Raw genomic sequence first — 21,663 nt, forward strand, 5'->3', positions numbered from 1 at the left:
GGAGGGGTGGTGGAGAGGCTCACCCAGCCCTGCACGGTCCTTCTGGTGTGCCCGCCGGCCGGGCAGCCTGGGCACAGGGTGGGACGTGCCTGAGCAGGAAAGGCAGGCTCAGTGGTGTGGCCACAGAGACCACAGCCTGGTTGCCCCCCTCCCACTTGGCGAAGGTCTCCCTGGACGTGAGGCGGCCTCAGACCTGGCAGGTGTCTGTGTGGGTCTTTGTGGGGAGTAGACAGCTTCCCAGGAGGTGCAGGGAGGTCACCTGGGAAACCTCAGGTCCGAAGGCTCTGTCTGCTCACAGGGTCCAGCTGCAGCTCCTTCCCTCTCCTCACCGGGCCCAGGGCACACACCAAGGGCCCCTTCATGACGTGTAAGGGCCATGTGAGTGGGTCCTGGGTGGATGTGGGCAGAGACTTAGCCTCTGGAGGGGGTGCGAGGGGCAGGAACCCCTGACCCTTCATAGCACGCGGCAAGTCCCAGGTGGCAGAGGGCACATCTGATGCTGCAAAACTGCACCCACAGAGCAGTGCTCACCGTCCAGGGAGCCATCCATTCATTCACCCACAGAGCAGGGCTCACTGTCCAGGGAGCCATTCATTCGTTCACCCACAGAGCAGGGCTCACTGTCCAGGGAGCCATTCATTCATTCACCCACAGAGCAGGGCTCACTGTCCAGGGAGACCACTCATTCATTCACCCACAGAGCAGTGATCACTGTCCAGGGAGCCATCCATTCATTCACCCACAGAGCAGTGCTCACTGTCCAGGGAGACCATTCATTCATTCATTCATTCACCCACAGAGCAGTGCTCACTGTCCAGGGAGACCATCCATTCATTCACCCACAGAGCACTGCTCACTGTCCAGGGAGACCATTCATTCATTCACCCACAGAGCAGTGCTCACCGTCCAGGGAGCCATTCATTCATTCACCCACAGAGCAGTGCTCACCGTCCAGGGAGCCATTCATTCATTCACCCACAGAGCAGTGCTCACCGTCCAGGGAGCCATTCATTCATTCACCCACAGAGCAGGGATCACTGTCCAGGGAGACCATTCATTCACCACAGAGCAGTGCTCACTGTCCAGGGAGACCACTCATTCATTCACCCACAGATCAGTGCTCACTGTCCAGGGAGACCATTCACCACAGAGCAGGGCTCACCGTCCAGGGAGACCTAGCCTGCTGCCCACCACGCCTTTTCCCTTCCACTCCTTCTCTTATTACCCACAGTGTCTCTCTAATGGTTTCAATTGTACCACAGATGCCATCCTCCTTCCTGCCCCTCCCCACCTCCAGCCCCACCGTTTTGGGCCTTTGCTTACTCACTGAACATGAAGGCCTCCCCTCCCGCCCCAGCGGCCTGATCCTTGGGAGCCTGTGCCCTGGGCTATTTTAGGTCCAGGACCTGGTGCTGAAGTCCCGGCAAAGCCCTGCGTCTTTGGGCCAAAGCCTGCGTGGCCCTTAATGCACCCTGACGCAGACTAGCCCTGCCCTGTGGCCGCCCTGACTAGAGCTGGGCGCAGCCTCTGTCCTGCATCGCCTGCCCCCACCCCCCACAGCTGTGTCTCATCCAGCTGTGTCTCATCCTCCTGCAGGTCACCACACCGGGTACCGCACCCCCTGACCTTCCCCTTCTCCCCCACAGCTGGGCCCCTTGCCTTCACCCCGCCCCGCCCCTGGGGACTAGCGTGCTGGGCACAGGCTGATGGGAGGAAGCTGAAGCTCAGGCCAGCAGTGACCTTTGTGGCTTTTCCCGGAGCCAGAGGAAGAGGGACAGGCAGCCTCTGCAGGCCCTGCTCCTCCCTCAGCCCAGCACAAGCGGGCAGGCTCGCCCTCCCAGGTGCCAACCCGGGCTGTGGGCACAGGGCTCATCGAGGGAAGCCAGGATATGCCCCAGGGTCAGGTGCTTGGGGTTTGGGCAGAGGACGGATGCTGATGCCGAGGCTTGCCTGGCTTGCTCTGTGTGGGGCATGGCGGGCACCGCATCTGCACTCATGCATCCAGTTTCTTCATAACCGCGCGAGGCAGGCTGCTCCATCCCCATTTCACAGAGAGGAACCTGGAGAGGTTAAGGGGCGGGCCAGGAGGTGCGAGGAGAAAGGGTGCTGAGCCAGCAGCTAACCCCAACCCCCACTCCTAGCACCGGGCTCCAGTTGCCTGTGAGGTAAGAGTCTGGGTGTTGGTTTCAACTTTGATCTTGAACAGACTGTTTTACATCTCAGTCCTCAACTTGCACTCCTGTAAAATGGGCCAGAAGCACTCCTCACAGGAGTGACTGTGGCAAGTAAATGTCAAAGCCGTGATGTTTTAATTCAGTCCTCAAGGGCACGCTGAGCACCCACGGGTGGGATGGCAGGACTCAGGGGCTCCGTGAGGAGCAGCCCCTGCCCCCAGGAGCTTACAGTTAAGAGAAGACGAGGAGGACGGGTCCCCCAGACGCTCCCCAGCCTTGGGACAAACTGCACAAAGGTGCAGCCGGGCACCGCATCGGCGTTAGAGTCAGCGTCCCCCTTCAGCCCTCACTGCTGTCCAGGACATCCCTGTGTGTGTGTGTGTATGTGTGTGTGTGGGGGGCGCGTCCAGACCCAGGGTGACGAGCGAGGAAAGGTGGTGGCAGTGGGCAGGGGCAGGAAGACGTGAAACTGAGCAGGTAGCGAACTGGGGCGGTGAGGACGTCAAAATGAGTCAGAGCGAGTGGGTGGTGCAGGCAGGTGCGGGCTGCTGGGAGGCGTGGCCGGTCAGTGACACTGAGGGTTTCCCGCAGCCCAGGCACCTCCCTCTGTGGCATTTCCACCTCAGCCACGCCAGAGGGCGGGCCGGCAGGGCTTCCCTCGGCGGGGACTTCCCAGGAGCTGCTGGAACCCCAGTGACCTCCTGGCTTCCTCTCCAGATGCCTGGGAACTTGGCAGCCTGTGCCCAGGAGGAAAGTCCCCCACTTTCCCTCTGTGCTCTGTGTCCAGGCTGCTGGGGTGCAGGAGCCTCTGGATGCGCCAGCGCTCCCAGCCGCTCCGGCGGTCTCCGTGCGCGGACCCCGAAGCGGACTCGCCAGTGGCTCTCATGCATTGCTAATACGGCATGGAGAAGCTGCCTCCTTTGGTCCCTCCCTTTGGCTGCGAGTTTGGGGCCACCGGGGAGAACCGCTGCTTGAAGCTCACCCCATCGTGAACTTGAGCTACAGCAATGGTCCCAGACTTGCGTTAGCAAAAAGCACTCTGCTTGTTAAACACAGCCGTGTGGAGGGGCAACGCCCGCTGCCCGCTGAGCAGGGCCGCCTGCTGGGCCTCCCAGCCCCCGCCCAGTCCTGCTGCCCAGGCCCACGAGGCTCGGTGTGGTATGGCCATGGTGGGACATGGCGTGAGGTGTCAGTTCCAGGCCCTCGAGAAGCAGAAGCCAGACTAGACCAGACGTACGAGAGAGCGGGAGCTGGGGAGCCGCCGTGAGCCCTGAGATGGAGAAGAGCAGCGGAAGGAGCGGACAGGAAGAGGGCAGACCCCAGAGGCAGCCTGAGGAAGTCCGGGCTGGGCCCCGGAGCCCAGAGGAAAGGCACCTGCTGAGGCATTCTGCCCTGGGGGGCGGGGCTGGGGCTGGGCCGCCCCGTGCCCTCCATGGGAGCAGCCCAAGGAAGTGTGGCCGCAGCAGGCACTATGGCAGCTCCAGAGGGGGCATCCAGGACCCCTCTCGGGGCCATTGTCACGGTTGGGAACCTCCCTCCGTACCACTGCCCTCTCTGCAGAGCCTGGTCTTGCCATGTTGGGTGTTTCCGTTTAGCTCCTGCTTCCTCGGACAGCTGGGATCACGGGGGCATTTCTGGAGGGAGCACGTTGGCCAGGTACCAACGCATGTGGACACATTCCAGGTCCTGTCTGTGGTCCTCACTTTTCACAGCAGCCCTGCAGGGAGGAGGAGAAGGTGCCAGAGCCAGGCCAGCTCCTGGCCTGGCAGGAACAGAGGCGGAGCAGGGTGTGTGTGTGTGTGTGTGTGTGTGTCTGTGTGTGTGTGTGTCTGTGTGTGTGTGTGTGTGTGGCTGCAGGTTGACTGCTGGCATGGGTGGCCTCCAGGGCTGTGCCCCGCGGGCTGTGGCACTGAGCCAGGCCGTGTATAAGACCCCTGTTGCTCTGAAGCAGAGCTGGTTGCCATGGTCCCAGGGACCTGTTGTGCAGGCAGCTGCCCTAACAAAATGCCACACACATGGCGGCTGCAATAACACATTTACTATCAGACGGTTCTGTGGGGCAGAGGCCAGTGCGGCTCAGCGGGCTGAGGTCACGGTGCTGGCCTTCCTCCTGGGCCTCAAGGGGAGGAACGTTTCCTGCCATCCAGGCGCCGGGGACGGAGGCTCTGCTCCCTGCCGGCTGTCGGCAGGGCGGCCCTTGGCTCCCGGGGCCCCTCTAGGCCTCCCACGTGGCTCCCACGCCAGCAGGGGTGTGTCCAGTCCATCTTTCTGCCCCGCTCTGTAGTCACACCTTTTTCTCTGACCGCAGTGGGAAGGCTCCCAATTTTATGGATGCGTGTGATTGGATCAGGCAGCGCTGGGCCAGAGCCGGCTTCCGTGCTTGTCCAGCACCGCCCTGTGCTCGCCCATGTCCATCCGGGGGAGCAGACGGAGGTTGGGGGCAGAACGGCAGTGCCCGTGGGGGTGAGTGAGCGCTAAGGCAGAAAGCCAGTCCCGGACAGGCCCACCAGCCGCTCGGGGCCGTCCAGCTGCCACGGCGAGCACACGCACATGGAGGTAAGATGGCACGGCCGCCAGCCCTGGGTTGACATCTCAGTTTCACAACTGCCTGTCCAGGTGTGTGTACACCTGCGCTCCTGCCCCGCTGCCACTGAGGAACAGGAGACCAACCTGTGTCTTCTGCTTTTCCTTTCCATTCATGTGTGGTCTGTTCCTGCCCCAGCGTTTGTGCTTCCTGGGGAGTTCCTGGTGAAGCCCCGAATCACAGGATGGTGGTGGGGGGTGCGCCTGGGAGGTGCAGGCAGGCCTGTGTGTGGCTCCCACCTGCCCCTTCCTGTGGTCTATATGTCTATCCTTGTACCACTACCATACAAATTTGGTTACTGTAGCTTTGTAGCAAGTTTTGAAATGGAGAAAGTGTGTCCTCCAACTTAAAAAAAAATACACACACACACACACACACACACACTAGGGGCCCGGTGCATGAATTTGGGCACCTGGTGGGGGTGTCTCAAGGCTCCGCTCCAGGGGCTGTGCCGGTCCCCAGCCTCCCTCCAGGGGCTGGTGGCGGGGGTCCCTATCCTCCCCGTCCCCCCCCCCCGCCCCCCCGCAGCCTGCTCACCTGCGCACATGCCCTCTGGTGGCCACTGCACGTCATAGCGCCTTAACTGATGCTGGCCCGGACAAATATTGTGACAACTGCACAATTTGCATATTAGCCTTTTATATATATATTTTTTTATTGATTTCAGAGAGGAAGGGAGAGGGAGAGAGAGATAGAAACATCAATGATGAGAGAGAATCATCGATTGGCTGACTCCTGCACGCCCCACACTGGGGATCAAGCCCGCAACCCTGGCATGTGCCCTTGACTGGAATCGAACCCAGGACCCTTCAGTCTGCAGGCCAATGCTCTATCCATTGAGCCAAACCAACTAGGGCCTTCAACTATTTTTTAAAAAAGGATTGCTTTGGTTATTCTAGGTCCTTTGTATTTCCATGTGAATTTTAACAACTTATAAATTTCTGCAAAAGAAAAAATTTTATTGAATCTGAAGATCAATTTGGGGAGTATTGCTATGTTAACAATATTGTCTTCCAATCTATGAACATGGGATATCCTTATTTAGGACTAAATTACTCTCTTCCAACTTTGTTTTGTAGTTTTCAGTGTACAAGTCTTGCACTTCTTTTGTTAAATCTATTCCTAAGAATTTTAATTCTTTTTGATGCTACTGTGAATGAAATTGTTTTCTTAATTTTATTTTCAGATTGTTCATCACCAGTATATAGGATTACAACGGACTTTTGTGTATTGATCTTGTATTCTGCAATCTTGCTGAACTTACTTATTAGGTTCTAAAAGTTTTTGTGTGTGTGTTGATTAGGATTTTCTATATACAAGATTATGTCATCTGTAAATAGAGATTGCTTTACTTCTTCCTTATAATGTGGATGACTTTTATATCTTATATATTGCTTAGTTGCCCTGTTTAGAACATCCAGTGCAATAGTGGATAGAAGTTGAGATCTTTTTAAATGCAGATGTTTACACCTAGAAGTTTTCATCTAAGCACTGTTTTAGCTGGATTCCATAAGTTTTGGTATATTGTACATTCATTTTCATTTATAGTTAGCACTTTAAAATTCCCCTTGTGATCTTCTTCTTTTTCCTGTGGTTATTTAGGAGCTGTTGTATAATTTTCACATACAGGGTAGAATAAAAGTAGGTTTACAGGTGTGAGTACAGAAAACACAGAGTTATGCCCACCCCTGCATTTGTGAATTTCCAAGATTGCTTTCTGTTATTGACTTCTGCTATTCCATTGTGGCCACAAGACATACTTTGTACGATTTCAGCTAATTTAAATTTATTAAGACTTGCTTTATGACAGCACATGGTTTATCTTGGAGAATGTTTCATGTGCACTCGAGGAGAAAATATGTTGTGCCGTTGTTAAGTGTCCTATACATGTCTGTTAGGTATAGCTGGTTTATAGCATTGATCAAGTCTTCTATATCCTTACTGGTATAGTTGTTTTATCCATTATTGAAAGTGGGGTGTTGAAGTCTCCAACTATTTTTGTTGAATTGTCTATTTTAGCCACGATTCTATCAGATTTTGCTTCTTAAAATTTGGGGCTCTGTTATTAGGTTACAGCCTCTTGACCGATTGGCCCTTTTATCATTATAAAATGTCCATTGTCTCAAGTAATAATGTTTTCTTAAAGTCTATTTTATCTGATAAAGTTTATTTTGTTGATATTAAATTCTGTTTTGTTTGATAGAGCCATTTTAGCTGTCTTTTGGTTACTGTTTACATGGAATATCTTCAGTTCTTTCACTTTCAACCTATTTGACTTTGAATCTAAAGTATGTCCCTTGTAGGAAGCGTGTAGATGGATGATGTTTTTAAATTTATTTGCCAATCTCTGACTTTAATTGAAGTGTTTCATCTATTTGCATTTTACTAGTATGTAAATTACTGATAAGATAGGGTTTTCATATGTTATGTCATTTTTGTTCTTCTATTCCTTCATCATTGCCTTCTTTTATGTTGAGTAGATATTTTTAGTACCATTTAAACTCCCTTGCCTTTATTTTATATATATTTTTGAGTTATTTTCTTAGTTGTTGCTTGGCAGATTACCATTAACATCTTAATTTATAACAATATAGTTTGCTCCTCTTCAGTTCTATTACCTCCTCTCTCCTTTGTGCTCTTATTGTCATAAAATTTACATCTTTATACATTGTGCACTCATCAGCACATATTTATTTATTTATTACTAGAGGTCCGGTGCACGAAATTCGTGCACGGGGAGGTGTCCCTCAGCCCAGCCTGCACCCTCTCCAATCTGAGACATCCCTCTCACAATCCAGGACTACTGGCTCCCAACTGCTCGCCTGCCTGCCTTCCTGATTGCCCCTAACCGCTTCTGCCTGCCAGCCTGATCACCCCCTAACCACTCCCCTGCCAGCCTGATTGATGCCTAACTGTTCCCCTGCCAGCCTGTTTGCCCCTAACTGCCCTCCCCTGCAGGCCTGGTCACCCCTAACTGCCCACCCCTGCAGGCCTGGTCCCCCTCAACTGCTCTCCCCTGCAGGCCTGGGTCCCCCCCAACTGCCCTTCCCTGCAGGCCCGGTCACCCCTAACTGCCCTCTCCTGCAGGGTTGATCACCTCCAACTGCCCTCCCTTGCAGGCCTGGTCATCCTCAACTGCCCTCCCTTGCAGGCCTGGTCCCCCCCAACTGCCCTCTCCTGCTGGCCATCTTGTGGTGGCCATCTTGTGTCCACATGGGGGCAGGATCTTTGGCCACATTGGGGCAGCCATCTTGTGTGTTGGAGTGATGGTCAATCTGCATATTACTCTTTTATTAGATAGGATTATTTTAAATAATTCTTTATTGTTGAAAGTATTACATATGTCCCCTCTTTTCCCCCATTGATACCCTCCAGCGCCCCTTCCCTCCTCCCCACCCCAGGCCTTCAGCACTCTATTGTCTGTGTCCATGGTTTATGCATGCAAGGTCTTTGGTTGATTACCTCCCACCCACCCACCCTCCCCCATCTTCCCTCTGAGATTCCGCACTCTGTTCCATGCTTCCATGTCTTTGGCTCCACTTCGTTCATCAGTTTATTTTGTTACTTAGATTCCACATATGAGTGCAATCATGTGATACTTGTCTTTCTCTGACTGAGTTATTTCACTTAGCATCATACTCTCCAGGTCCCTCCATGCTGTCTCAAAGGGTAATAGATCCTTCTTTTTTTTCCTGCTGCATAGTATTCCATGGTGTAAATGTACCACAGCTTTTTTTATCCATTCATCTACTGATGGGCACTTGGGCTGTTTTAGCTATTGTAAATTGTGCTGCTATGAACATAGGGGTGCCTTACATTCTTTCTGATTGGTGCTTTCAGTTTCTCAGGACATTATCCCATTTTCTCTATCCATTCATCTGTTGATGGACATTTAAGTTGTTTCCATCTCTTGGCTATTATAAATAATGCTGCAGTGAACATAGGGTGCAGATATCTCTCCAATATAGTGATTTGTTTCTTTTGGATATATACTCAGAATTGGGATTGCTGGATTTATACCTATCTATTTTTAATTTCTTGAGAAAACGCCATACTGTTTTCCATAGAGTCTGTACCAATTACAGTCCCAGGAAACACGCACAAGGGTTCCTTTTTCTCCACATCATCAATCCTCAACCACATTTGGTAGTTCTTATCTTTTTGAGGATAGCCATCTTAACAGGTTTGAGGTAGTATTTCATTGTGGTTTTGATTTGCATTTCCATAACGATTAGAGATGTTAAGCTCCTTTTCATGTATCTGATGGCCATTTGAATATCTTCTTGGGAAAAAAATGTCTGTTCAGGTCCTTTGCCCATTTTTTAAAATTTCTTTATTGATTAAGGTATTATATATGTGTCCTTATCCCCCCATTGCCCCCCCCCCCACCTCCCCACTCATGCCCTCACCCCCCCTGTTGTCTGTGTCCATTGGTTAGGCTTATATGCATGCATACAAGTCCTTTGGTTCATCTCTCCCCCTTACCCCCACCCTCCCCTACCTTTCCTCTGAGGTTTGACAGTCTGATTGATGCTTCTCTGTCTCTGGATCTGTTTTTGTTTATCAGTTTGTGTTGTTCATTATATTCCATAAATGAGTGAGATCATGTGATATTTATCTTTCTCTGACTGGCTTATTTTGCTTAGCATAATGCTCTCCAGTTCCATCTATGCTATTGCAAATGGTAAGAATTCCTTCTTTTTTACCGCAGCATAGTATTCCATTGTGTAGATGTACCACAGTTTTTTAATCCACTCATCTGCTGATGCTTTGCCCATTTTTAAATGGAACTATTTGAGTTTTTGCTGTTGACTTATATGAGTTCCTTATATGGTTTGGAACCCTATCAAATGTGTGCTTTGCAAATATTTTCACTCATTCCATAAGTTGCCTTACTTGATTTCTTTGAATATATTTAAAGTAGCTGATTTAAAGTTTTTGTTTAATAAGTCGAATGTACTTCCTAGGGGCAGTTCTGATTGCTTTTTTGCTTGTGGGTCATATCTTGTTGTTTTTTATGCCTTTTAATTTTTGTTGTTGTTAAAACTGGACATTTAAGATAACTTAATGTGGCAACTCTGGAAGTCAGATTCTCCCTCCTCCTCAGGGTTTGTTGTCATTGATGTTTTTTGAAGACGTTGTTTGTTTAGTGACTTTTCTGATTTAATTCTGCCAAGTCTGTATTTGGTGGTGTGTAGCCACTGTAGTTTCTGCTTCATTATGTTAGTTGTCATGTAACTAAGACAACTTAGAGGTTTCCTTCAATGCCTGGAACCCGAAAGTCTCCCAGTCTCTGCCCAGAGCTCCGGGTGCATGTGGGGCACACCTCACCCTCAGCCGGGCGGATGAGAACTCTGCCTGAGCCTTCATTTCCTGTTTGCTCAGAGCCTCGAAGTCGGCCAGGGTGAGGGCTCAGGATCTCCTCAGTGCTTCTGTGAGCATGTGCACAAGCCTGGGCATGCGATGAATGTGGCCTTCTGGATTCCAGGAATCCACTGCAAGCTTTTAAAGCCCCTGTGGACACCTCATTCCTAAGCCTTGTCTCTCAAGCTTTTTAATTATTGTTCGCTCCAACTGTTATCTACTGCCTCAGGCAGCTGAGAAGTTACATGCCTGTAATTGCTCCGACAATCAATCCCGGAGAACGGGCTTTTTGTACGAGGTGAGCTCTGAATCAGGTCAAATACAGGATTCATGCCAATGGGATCTTTTAGGAACCAGCGGAAACAATGGCAGTGTTCTGGGAGTGAGGCCTCGGGAGAGTTTCAGCTCCCCAGGCGGCTTCCAGGCTTTTCGTGACCAGTGTGGGGGTTTCAAGGCACTGGGAGCTAAGGAGTTGGGGGTGGGACCAGGGCAAGTTAACGCCCCACAAAGCTTATGATTCTTACTGAGATCCAGCTACTTTTTCTGTGCCAATAAATACTCCCTAATCTATCCAAGCCCTTGATTAGTTGCTGAAGTTCTAAAAAAAGAAGTTGATTCTGATCAGATTCGCTAGTTTTCTTGTTGCTTTTATGGGACGAGAGCGAGTTTTCGGAGGTGATTACTCTGCCATCTCACTGCCATCGGCCATGCTCTTTTGAGAGCAGGTCTGTGATATCTCTTTAAGCGGAAAATGCACATAATCTTTGATCCAACAAGTTCAATTTCAGGAGTTTATTCTTCAAATATGTCACACATTTGGCTGAAGACTTTGGTCAGGAGCGCTGGTTGAGGAGTCTTTGTGGTCACTGGGTCACAGCAGAGTGCCCGTTGCCGGGGGACTGACGGTGCCGGGGGCAGCCCAGCCGCCTGCAGAGTCCCGCAGCTGGTGCAGAAGGTGAGAAAAGAGCAAGTTGAAAACACTGTGTGGAGCGCGAGCCCTTTAGCTCAGAAGACGAACCCTGTATCACAGGTCAATGATTTTGTGAACACAGAGACACTCTGGAAGGTTGCACACAGGAAACTGTTAGTAGTGAAGTCTGGGGTGGGGTGTGTGTGACGCTGGAGCCTGGAGGGGGAGGGGACGTGCTTTTCCTTGTTTGATCTTTTGTACGGTGGAGTGTTTTCTCATGAGCACAGTAGTGCATTTCTGTTTTAGAATGGGCAAAATACACAAGCAAACTAGGCAAGTAAGTGTGTGGGTCATGGGTGAGCCCTGCGCAGGTAGGTCTGGTCGCCTTCTCTTCCTGGGTTCTAGGGAGAAGAATGACGAGCACTCCTCTACAGGCCGTGCCCGCCCCCAGGGGTCCCCGGGACAGAGGTGGGGCCCCAGAGGGGACAGGGCACATGCTCTTGTCTTACCGGTGCGACTTCACCTGGTATTCTCAGGACAGGCCTGTCCAGCCGTGGCCCCGGGTCGACCCTCAGTGATGGCCAGGAACTGGGGCACTTGCCAGGGGACCGCAGCTGCCTGGTGAGGGGAGAGGGTGTGTCAGCTTCCTTCCGAGCCTAGGGTTCTGGGGAAAACCTTCCTGGGACGTTTGTGCTGTTCTAAGAATAGGCTGGTGCACAGACCCACATGGGCTCCTGCACACATGAGTCGCCGCGTGTCCAGGGGCACCGAGTCCCTTTCCACAGCCTGGAGCATCATTTTCTCTCTCCGGCTCAAGACAGGCTCTGTCTGCTCAGATGTTCAGGGGCCGGCAGGTGCAGGGGAGGAGGGCACGGCTCCCGAGGCCCATCCCCTGCTCACACCTGTCAGCCTCCCAGCCTCCCTCTGACACTCCCCAGTGCCTCTCCCAGCTCAGATGTCCAAGTGGCTGTCAGGGTCACTCTGTCCATCACAGCTAAGACAGAGAGGGCTAGGGGGCGCTCATGGGATCCCCAGTGCCCGGGTGCCTCTTCAGGTTGCAGGACCTTTGTAGGACTGCATGTAGGTATGGAGATGGGACAGTGGACGAGGAAGTCTGGGGAGGGACCTACTCTCTCCAAACCCAGGATAACATATAAGTAAACGGTCAACAGCATGTGACTCTCCCAAAGAGCTGAGGCCAGTGAAGTAAATAGGGGAGCTCAAGCACCGGGGCCCACGTCCTGCTGGGTAAAGCCTGTCCCTGAAGGGGCTCAGAGGCACCTGCCCAGGCCCTGGCACGCCTCTGCTTTTGGCTCCTGCTTCCCACCAGGCCCGGGGCTATGCCGGGCCGAGCTCATGCCCCGGGTGTACAAGGGGCGGGTCTCAGTGTGCCGTTGCCCAAGCGATCGCAGGGCTTGTGTGTCCAGAGAAATGTCTTGGTGGCCGGGGCTGTGTGTGTGAAGGGGCCCCTGGGGTCACCCGCGGGGTGATACCCGTGAGGAACAGCCCAGGAGGAGGAGAGCCCCGCCAGGCTAGCCTGACCGCCGCCTCCTAATCCAGGCAGGCGTGACCACCTTCACTCCCAAGCCAGCTGGTCCTGAGCTCCCCCTTCCCCTACCCTGACACACACGAACACACTCACCGGGAGCGCAAATGTGTGTTCTCCGGCTGGGTCTCCTCTGAGAACTGTGGGCAGCGGCAGGCGACCTGTGGGAAGGAGAGGGGCGTGGTCACTGACCCGGGCCTCCCTCGGTGGGTGCAGGTCCCGGAGTCTTCCCTGATCCTGGAGCAGAGGCGAGCCTGACCTAGACATGCTTGTGATGGGCACAGCTCTTCACAGCTGTCCGGCTGCCTCCAGCCTCTGGGCCCTCCCCACAGAGCAGGAAGGACATGGCCCGGGGTCTCCCAGGGACTCTGGTCTCTGGGACTGAACTTCAGGACGGCCCTGCCTCCTTTCTGGCTGACCAGAGGGCGGTGACCTCAGTCTCCACCTGGCGAGCCCCTGCCCAGGCGGGAAATGAGGACAGAGGGCACCGGAGGCATGTGTCCTCTCCTTGCAGGGCCCCGAAGAGCCATCCTAATGGGGGAGGGGGGCGGAGAGCAGTGGACACGAGGACGGGGTACTGTGCACCCCTAGCAGGCAGGACAGAGGCGTCTGCCTGGGACCCACGAGTACTGACCCTTTGGAGCCAGAGGCAGGGGATGCAGAGACATGGGAGACCAGGCCCCCCACCCAGTGTGGGCCCCGGGCATGTTCTGCCCAGACTGGGGTCACATGGCCCCAATTCCTGAGGCGGAGGAGATGGGGAGCAGCAACAACAGCACAGCTGAGTCCCCACACATGGAGACCAGACACTGGAGGGGTGTGCTGTTCCCTGGGGGGCTCCAGCTCTGAGAGGAGAGCGGTGGGAGGGGCGGCCCCTGAAAGATGAAACAGAGGGCCGGAGACCATGGGATACCAGGACACAGGCTTTATTGGCGATCACCCTGCCGGCCGCCTTCCAGAGGGGGAAAGGGAAGAGAGAGAGAGAGAGCTTGCTGGGGTGAGAGTGCCTTTTAAGGGGAGGAAAAGAGGGGACGGGGCTTAGGGCACTCAGCACACGCTGATTGGTGGTTTCATGTAAGGCACATGGTTAGGCACCTAGGGATTTAGGAATTGGGGGCTTAGGGCATATGGCAGGTGCTGATTGGTGGTTCAATGTACAGTCCATATAAGGTGTTCAGGAATGTCCGGCTGCAGGTGGAGTTTACGTCACACTCCGTCCATCAGTTGGGGGAAGGGAGGATCTATCAGCCCCCAAGCAGCTCGGCTACCCCCGCCAGGCTAATGGACCTGCTGGTCCCACCTCTCTGCCCAGCAGCCTCAGGACTTTATTCTGTGTTATCCGAGGTGGCCAGCTGCAGGGCCCTTAAGGAATTGCCAGTCCAGATGGGGAAACTGAGGCACACAGAGGGGCAGGGCTTGCCCAGGCTCCACAACAAGCCTGTGCCCCCAGTCCAGGGGGGCTCGTCCACCGCCTGCACTCAGATCCCAGGGCCCTGCAGCGGCCCGTGCCGCTGGGCTGGTCCTGCGCCCCTTCGTCATGTGGAGGAGGAATTAGCCATGGATTCTGGCATCTGTTTATTCTCCATGAAGAAGGATTTTTGGAATATCGAGATAACCAAAATCCACACCAGCCACGCTTGCACTTCATACTGCAGGCACTTGGGCAGGACACGCCAGCAGCCCAGAGGCTGGCCCCTCTGGGTGCACGGAAGGGTCCAGGGACAGGCAAGCCCTAGGCTGGGGTCCAGAGGAGAGCGGCAGTCGCCATGAGGGTCTTGTAACCGGACAATCAGTGGGTCCCTGCTGCCTGTCACTACGTGAGCCAATTAAGCAGAGACAGGGTTGAATCACTATGAGTGTTTATTCCAATCCTGCCGGCAGCATGGGAGAGCAGCGGGTCACCCACAAAAGTCTGCTCTACACCCCACCATAAGCCGGCTGCTTATATTGGGTAAAAGGCCAAAGATTACCTGGGGAAGTAGCCAGAGGGTATGCCAAATGGGCAGTTAACAGGTAAGCAGAGGGCTGGGGGCTTCAAAGGGCTGGCGATTCTGGCTTCTGGCTCTGGTGTCTGCAGCAAAGTTCATCTTTCCATGATAATAGGCAGCTCCAAAGGGGGAGGGGCCTGCATTTCCAGGTGAGCTCTTGGGTCCCAGTGCGGCTGCCAGCCAGGTGAGAATGTGTCTTCCTTTTTTTTTTTTTAAAATATATTTTATTGATTTTTTACAGAGAGGAAGGGAGAGGGATAGAGAGCTAGAAACATCGATGAGAGAGAAACGTCGACCAGCCGCCTCCCGCACACCCCCAAACCGGGGATGTGCCCGCAACCTATGGACATGCCCTTGACCGGAATCGAACCTGGAATCGAACCCGGGACCCCTCAGTCCGCAGACCGACGCTCTATCCACTGAGCCAAACCGGTTTCGGCGAGAATGTGTCTTCCTTAATCAGAATACAGCAATCACGATTAACGGAGCATGATTAATATTTCTTACAATACTAGTTGGTGCCCCAACATCCTATTTCTGCCCCATCAGTCTTGGGACATCTTCTGGGAATGTTCTCTTCCTTGATTTTAAGAGTAAAAGGGACTACATATTCCCAAGATACACATCCCCAACCCCACCTGCAGCTGTGGATTTTGAGAGATTGGGAAGAAGTGAGGGTTCCTAACCCCGATTCACATCCTAACGAAATGGCCTCGGCCTTGTTTCCCCCTTTAAAAGTGGAAATAAAGCTTTGATCTGCAAAGTCAGCCCTTTACTGCAGGGTCCGCATGAGCCCTGGAGGAGGGCAGATGCTGGGCTTGGCCTCCGAGGGGCTGGGTGGGGAGGCTGCAGGGAGGGTGCAGCCCCGAGGCTGTTGGTGGACGGCTGGACCTAGTCTGAACCAGTGAAGTGCTTCCAGCCAGTTGGGAAACAGCTGCTGCAGGTTTAGCCCCAAGGAGGTTAAGGCTGTCAGCCCAGCTGCCCTGTGAGTGCTGCGGAGGCTGTCAGAGTCCTCAAGGCATGCTGCCCAGGTGAAAACCTCTCAGGTAGCATGCATACCTCATCCCACCTCCCACTCGGCCACTCTGCTGAGTTCTGGAGGATGCCCAGGACAGCCAGGAGCGTCCAGCGGTCTTTCGCTGCAGCCGCCCGCATTGGTCTCTCTGTGCCTTGAATGCAGCAACCTCCTTCGAGCCGTGGGGCATTCACACTTGCTGGGCTCCCTGCCTGGCGTGTCCTCCTGGTGCCTTCACAGGCTGGCAACCCCGCCCAGCAGTCTCTGCTCCAGGCTCACCTTCCAGGGAGGCCTCCTCCGACCCACACACTCCGTGCCGAAGCCTTTCCCATCACCAGCTATAATTTTGTTCATTTGTTTACTTGTTGACCATCCTGCATCCCATGGCCCTAAGATAAACCCTGAGAGCAGAGCAGGGACTGTGTCTTTAAGAACTTAACACTTAGTAAATGCTCATCCACCCTGGCATTGCCCTGTGCACTAAAGGTTTGCTGGTTCGATTCCCATCAGGACACATGCCCAGCTTGTGGGCTAGATCCCTGGTAGGGGGCGTGCAGGAGGCAGCCAATAATTGTTTTGCTATCACATTGACGTTTCTCTCTTTCCTTCTTCCTTTCTCTCTCTCTCAAAATCAATAAAAATGTGTGTTTTTTTTTTTTTTTAAGTGACTACTCTAGTTAGGAATGCAAATTACCAGCCAATTGTTGAAGAACCCACAAATGAGGAATGCAGTTCCAGGGCCCTAGTGATCCCTTCCTCCACACCCTCACCTGGTCAGACATCACTAATCTAACACAGAACATTCGACTCAAGGAGCCTAGACGGGAGCTCTGATTCTCCCAGAGAGGCCCTGTGGGGAGCCACTAGCCCTCCTTGAGAGGTGGTGGGAGGAAGACTAGGGTGTAAGGTGCAGGCTGTGCGTGGGCTGGCAGGCCAAGGTGAGGCCCTTGAGGCTGCTCCAGGGTCAGGAAGACTTCCTGGAGGAGGTGAAAGGCATTGGGGCAGAGGGGGAACGAGAAGGGCAGTTTGGAGGGTGGGGAATAACATAAGTCTTGGAGGTAAAAATCAAGTGGACACGTCCCAAGACAATAGAAACCAGCCTGTGTAGAGAAGAGGGCTCCTATCGGGGCTGTGTCGGGGGTGTTAGGTCGAGGCAGGGAGGAAGCCCAGAGCCGATGCAAGCATCTGCAAGGTAGATGGTGACAAAGATAACTGGCGCCTTCCCAGACCCTTGCCCGCCTTCCCAGACCCCTGCCCGAGGCAGGAATTCTAAACTCTCATGCCCTCCACCCTCCCATCACTAAACAGCTGTATAAAGGAAGTACCTAAGCCCCCGTTTTGGCGCGAACTTCCCTGGCCCACTCTCGGACCCGGTGAGTTTCGCCCGGGAGCGCAAGATTAAAACCTCCCCCCCTTTCCATGGCCTGGACTCTGTGTCTTGTTTCCTGCGTCGCAAACCTTTCAGGGGGCCCACTTGCCTGCCCCCAAACAGCTCCCACTGGGTCCCTGCCAGCACCAGGCAGAGCCTTCTGGTGTGCCCGCTGGAGGGCGGAGCTTGTGGGGAGGGAGGAGCTTGTGGAGGGTAAGGAGAGGAGGAGTGAAGGGCATGAGGCTGCTTGGGGACTCATCGAGGCCTTTATGACAGAGCTGAGGGACAGCCCGTCAAGGACCCAGGTGTCTGGAGGGCGCTGCTCCCAGCGGCCATGCTGCCTGAGGCAGCCACGCTGACATCCAACCAGGAGGTCCCCAGGCTTCTCTGATCCTCACGCCCTCACCCATCCGCCCGGGGCGCCCTCCCTCCCTTCGCTCCACCCCGGCCTGTGGAGGACCTTGGGGGGCCACTGCCGGCGCAGCCCTGCTTCCACCAGGCATCCTCGGGAGCCCCGAAGCCTCAAGGCCTGGTTTTAGGAAAAGAACCTGCATTGTGTTACGCCAGGGACAGAACTCCTCATGTTAACTGGAGGAAATGTGGGAAACACTTAACAAGGATAAATGACGAGAAGGGGAGCAAAAGAGGGCCTGAGAGGAGAGGCCAGTGGGCCCCACACCCTGATTAACTTGCAGTGTGTATGTGCTCATCTGTGTTATAGGCGCGCACACACACACACAGGCTTGCACAGTACAGGCATACACGCGCACAAAGCACATGTGCAAATGTGTGCACACAAGAGATACGCATACATGTGCTCACACAGAAGGTCACACGTGCGTGCGTGCACACACGGATGCGCTGTGCTCTAAACCAGGCCTGCTGCCAAGGAGCGGCTTTTCTCCCGGGAGGTCACCGGTGGAACCAATCCCTGTCACCATTTCTCTCCTGCAGTGACCCGCTGTCCCCCGCACCCACGCTAGCACCCTGTATGTGTTACCTTTGGTGTGATTTTTGCACATTTCACAGGTGCAAATCAATGACCAGGCCTTTTGTGGCTCTGAATTCAGCGATTCGCCTCCTGTTGATGGGCCTTCCCTGCTTCCTCATGTGTGTGCCCCTCCCCCTCTCCCCAGGCGCCGAGGGGGAGGCTCTGCCACAAGGACCTTCACTCCCGGCCCTGGTCCCACTGTGTGCCGCCGGCTCCCGGGCAGTCCGTCCTTTGCTGGGTGAGGGTGTGGGTGTTGGGAGCTGTGGTGGGGAAGGGTCCCAGCCTTCTCTGCCCCATGGTCACTTTGGTTGGGCCCTTTGTGGGTGCCTGGTACACATCAGGACCCCTTCATCTCAGGGAGGTCACCGGCCCTGGCCCCTGCCTGCGGGGTGACCGGCAGCCTCCTCCTGACCTCCCCGCCGCAGTGCCATCCCAGAGGCCCCGCAGATGGCCGGAGCCTCACTAGGTCCTCTGCCTTGGGCCTGACCCCTGACCCCATGTCCTCTCCCTGAATGGCTTCTCACTGTCCCCCCCCCACCCGCCCCCCGTGCCTTTGCACAGGCTGGCCCTCAGTCCTGGCCCTGCGTTCCAATCCAAGTCCTCACTCTGTCTTCCCGAACATCCGAGCCCCCACGCGCCCTCTGAGGCCCAGGCCGGCGTGGCCTTAGCTAGTTCTGGGGATTTGGTCTCCCGGCCCCACGCTCCCTGAGTCTGGCAGCCCACAGTGCGGCTGAGTCCTGGGTGGACCCGGCTTGCAGAGCTGGCAGAGCGGCTCCTGGAGGGGCCTCTGTCTGCAGGAGGCTGGCGTGCGCCCTCAGATCCCTGGGAGCCCGTGCGAGAGGACGTTCCGAACCCTGTGGTGCTTAACATAGATGCCAGCGGAGCACACCTGTGCCCTGGAGGTCCCGCCGCTCAGTGACTGGGGAGAGGGGGCTTGTGTCTGCAGCACCTGGAAGCCAGGCAGCCTCGCTCTAGCTTCCTGCCTGGCCGGGCCTCCCCCGCGAGGCTGGGCTCGGGGAGAGGAGGACAAACATGAGGCAGGGCTCGTGCTTCGGACACTCAGGCCACGGCATGGGCTGGCAGACGGACCCGTGTGGCCGGCCCGCAGGGGTGGGGGGCGCATTAGAAGGCCCCTCCTCAACCCTGCAGGGCCTCCTGGAACACTCGAGAGAGAGCGCTCTGTGGTCACACACCGCTGAGAAACGCTCTGCCCAGCGATTGCTCTAGAACACGGCTGCCGCGTGCAATGCGAGGGTGCCCGGTCATGGGGCGAGTGGCCTGGGAGCCACTGACTTCTGCTTGCCAAGCACGCCCCGCCCGAGCGAAAGGGGCCCTTTTCTGGTTCCCACCAAGGCGCTGCGGGACGAGAGCCCCTCCCGCCCGGCTCGGCTGAGGCTCCGAGAAGCCGGGAGCCCAGTGCTCAGCGCTGACCTAGAGGCCGCTCCCCTGCAGCCGGGCAGGGCCATCCCGTTTGCGCCGCCTTGCCGGAGCTCTGGGCCGTCTCCTCCCCTGGGAGGTGTGGGGGTGCGTCCACAGGGTGTCGGTTTGTGGGCTGGTCCAAACCCAGAGAGCGGTTCCGCCACAGGGCACCCTGCCAGCGCTCGTCACCGGACCAACACGATGGGGCGGGGGCGAAGGTGAAAGCAGGCTGGGCCGGGGTGACCCCCAGGGGGGAGCGCAAGCACAGTGGTCTGGCCCTCCTGCCTCAGCCTTCCTCCGCCCTTTGGATGTGACAGCCAGATCCCAGGTCCTCCGTGGCTGTGGGCCCGGGGACAAGGCACGGTCCTGGACCTCAGCCTCTGTCCCCGACAACGGAGAGAGGGGCGTGCTGGACCGAAGGCCGCTCTCCCTGCCTTGCGCCTTCCCCAGGTGCTCCCTGGTTGGTTGGTGTTCATCAGACACCCTGTCTCTCTCCGGGCGGTCAGGTGCCACCTCCATGCCCTGCCTCCCGCCCTCAGCCCGCGTAGCCCTCCGGGGACACCGCACACCCCTCTGCCTGGGAAGCAGCACCGTCTGTGAGAAAGCACGTCCTGAGTGCTGTGTTTGGGTGGGGACTGAGGCTCACAGACGCGGGTGACATCGCAGGCTAGAGGCACGCCCTTCCTCACCACGACAGACACAAGCACACGCTCTCTTGGACTGAGCGCCCTGCTGTCCCCAAGGCCGGAGGACCGCCCAGCCCCAGGGAGGTGCCTGCTGGAGGGCCCAGCCTCCGGGTCTCTGTGTCCGCAGCCCTGGGACCCCCAGGAGCCAGAAGTCTCCCTTCAGCCTGACCTTCCTGTGCCCGCTCCGGGGGCAGCTGCCCGCAGCAGGGCTTATAAGCCTGGAGGCCATACCCCTTGGCAAAAGGGATGTGCTCCGAACTGTGCCGATGACAGAACCGGAACCGGGCCCCTCAATGTCGGGCGGACCTTTGCCGGGCCAGCCTCAGGGCCCGAGGAATGGGACGTTTGGGGTGCAGCCAGCAGGTGGGCTGTGCAGGCCCCGTCTGGGGGAGTCTGACTTTGGGGAGCTGCTGGCACTCGCCGGTCCAGCCCTCACACTCAGGGCTGGAACCCAAGCTCTGCCTGCCCGGCTCTCCGGGGAGTGAGGCGGGTGGTAGTTAGCGCTCGCCCTCAGTGCCTGCCCTGCGTGGTCCCAGGGGCACAGTACAAACTTGCATCCGTGCTGCTGCCAGCCCGGCCGCCCCTTGGCAGCCCCCATCCCGAAACCCAAGCCCCGGAGGTCTTAGTCTCGTAGGGTCTTTGTCTGATCCTGTCCGCACCCCCGGTGGGGCACCCAGCTCCCCACTTCCTCTGTTCTGCCAGGCCCGTCGCCCGGCCAGCGCCACCTTCCATCTGCCAGAACCCAGACCTCCCGGCTGCACCTTTGTGAAGGCGGGAGCAGCCTCCTCACCCAGAGGGCCTTTGCCTTGGTCTTTGGGGCATGAGGAGAGAGAGGCCAAGGCCCAGTGCCCCCGATGCTCCGTCCCTGAGTCGCTGCTCCGAGGCGGGCCCCGCAGACGGGGAAGGGCGCTCTTGTTTGTTTGTTTTCTCTCTCAACTATTTTCAAAACACAATTGTTCTGAAGTGTAACAGACATGCAGAGAAGTGCACGAGTCTTCAGTGTGCAGCTCAGTGATTTTCCGGGGTGAGCGTGTGGGTCACGGGCATCCAGCCCCGCAGCCCCACCCCAGCCCTCTGACCTGGCCGTGCGGGGGGCCTGACGGATGTGCGTGCGGTTTCTTGTGTCCACATGATGGGGTGAGGAGTCCTTGCGGAGGCTGTCTCTGTGCCTCCTCAGCGCTGTGGACGCTCCCTGAGCAGACACCCAGGCCTGCTGTCAGGGCGGCCGTGAAAGTGCCGCGCTCCGGCTCAGGATGTGGCTGCGGTGTGCGTGAAGAAGCGTTTCTGGTGGGTCTCCGCCCCGGAGGGAATTCTGGGCCTGCACATGCCCAGCTTCCACACGCACTGTGGGACCCTCTTCCCCGCGGCTGCCCCAGGCCACACCCCCACCAGTGGCTGGGGGTTCCCATGGGGCCACTCCCTTGTCAGCACTTGGCATTTTCTGCCTTTTCATCTTAGCCACTCTGCTGGGTGTATGGCAGTGTCACACTGTGGTTTTAATTTCCCTTCCCCATAACTAATGAACTTGAATATTTTTTTTTATGTTTATCTTCTTGCATATCCTTTTTTTGACATATCTTCTCAAGTCTTTTGCCCATTTTTAAACACTCAGGTCTT

The 21,663-nt window shown here is 55.7% G+C and overlaps 1 pseudogene; it reads right to left on the reverse strand.

Moving 5' to 3' along the window:
* LOC103292906 (glutamate dehydrogenase 1, mitochondrial-like) overlaps positions 1-21,663 on the reverse strand; it is a 129,424-nt pseudogene that overhangs the window by 98,763 nt on the left and 8,998 nt on the right.

The sequence above is a fragment of the Eptesicus fuscus genome, chromosome 17, assembly GCF_027574615.1.
Source record: "Eptesicus fuscus isolate TK198812 chromosome 17, DD_ASM_mEF_20220401, whole genome shotgun sequence".
NCBI classification, from domain to species: domain Eukaryota; kingdom Metazoa; phylum Chordata; class Mammalia; order Chiroptera; family Vespertilionidae; genus Eptesicus; species Eptesicus fuscus.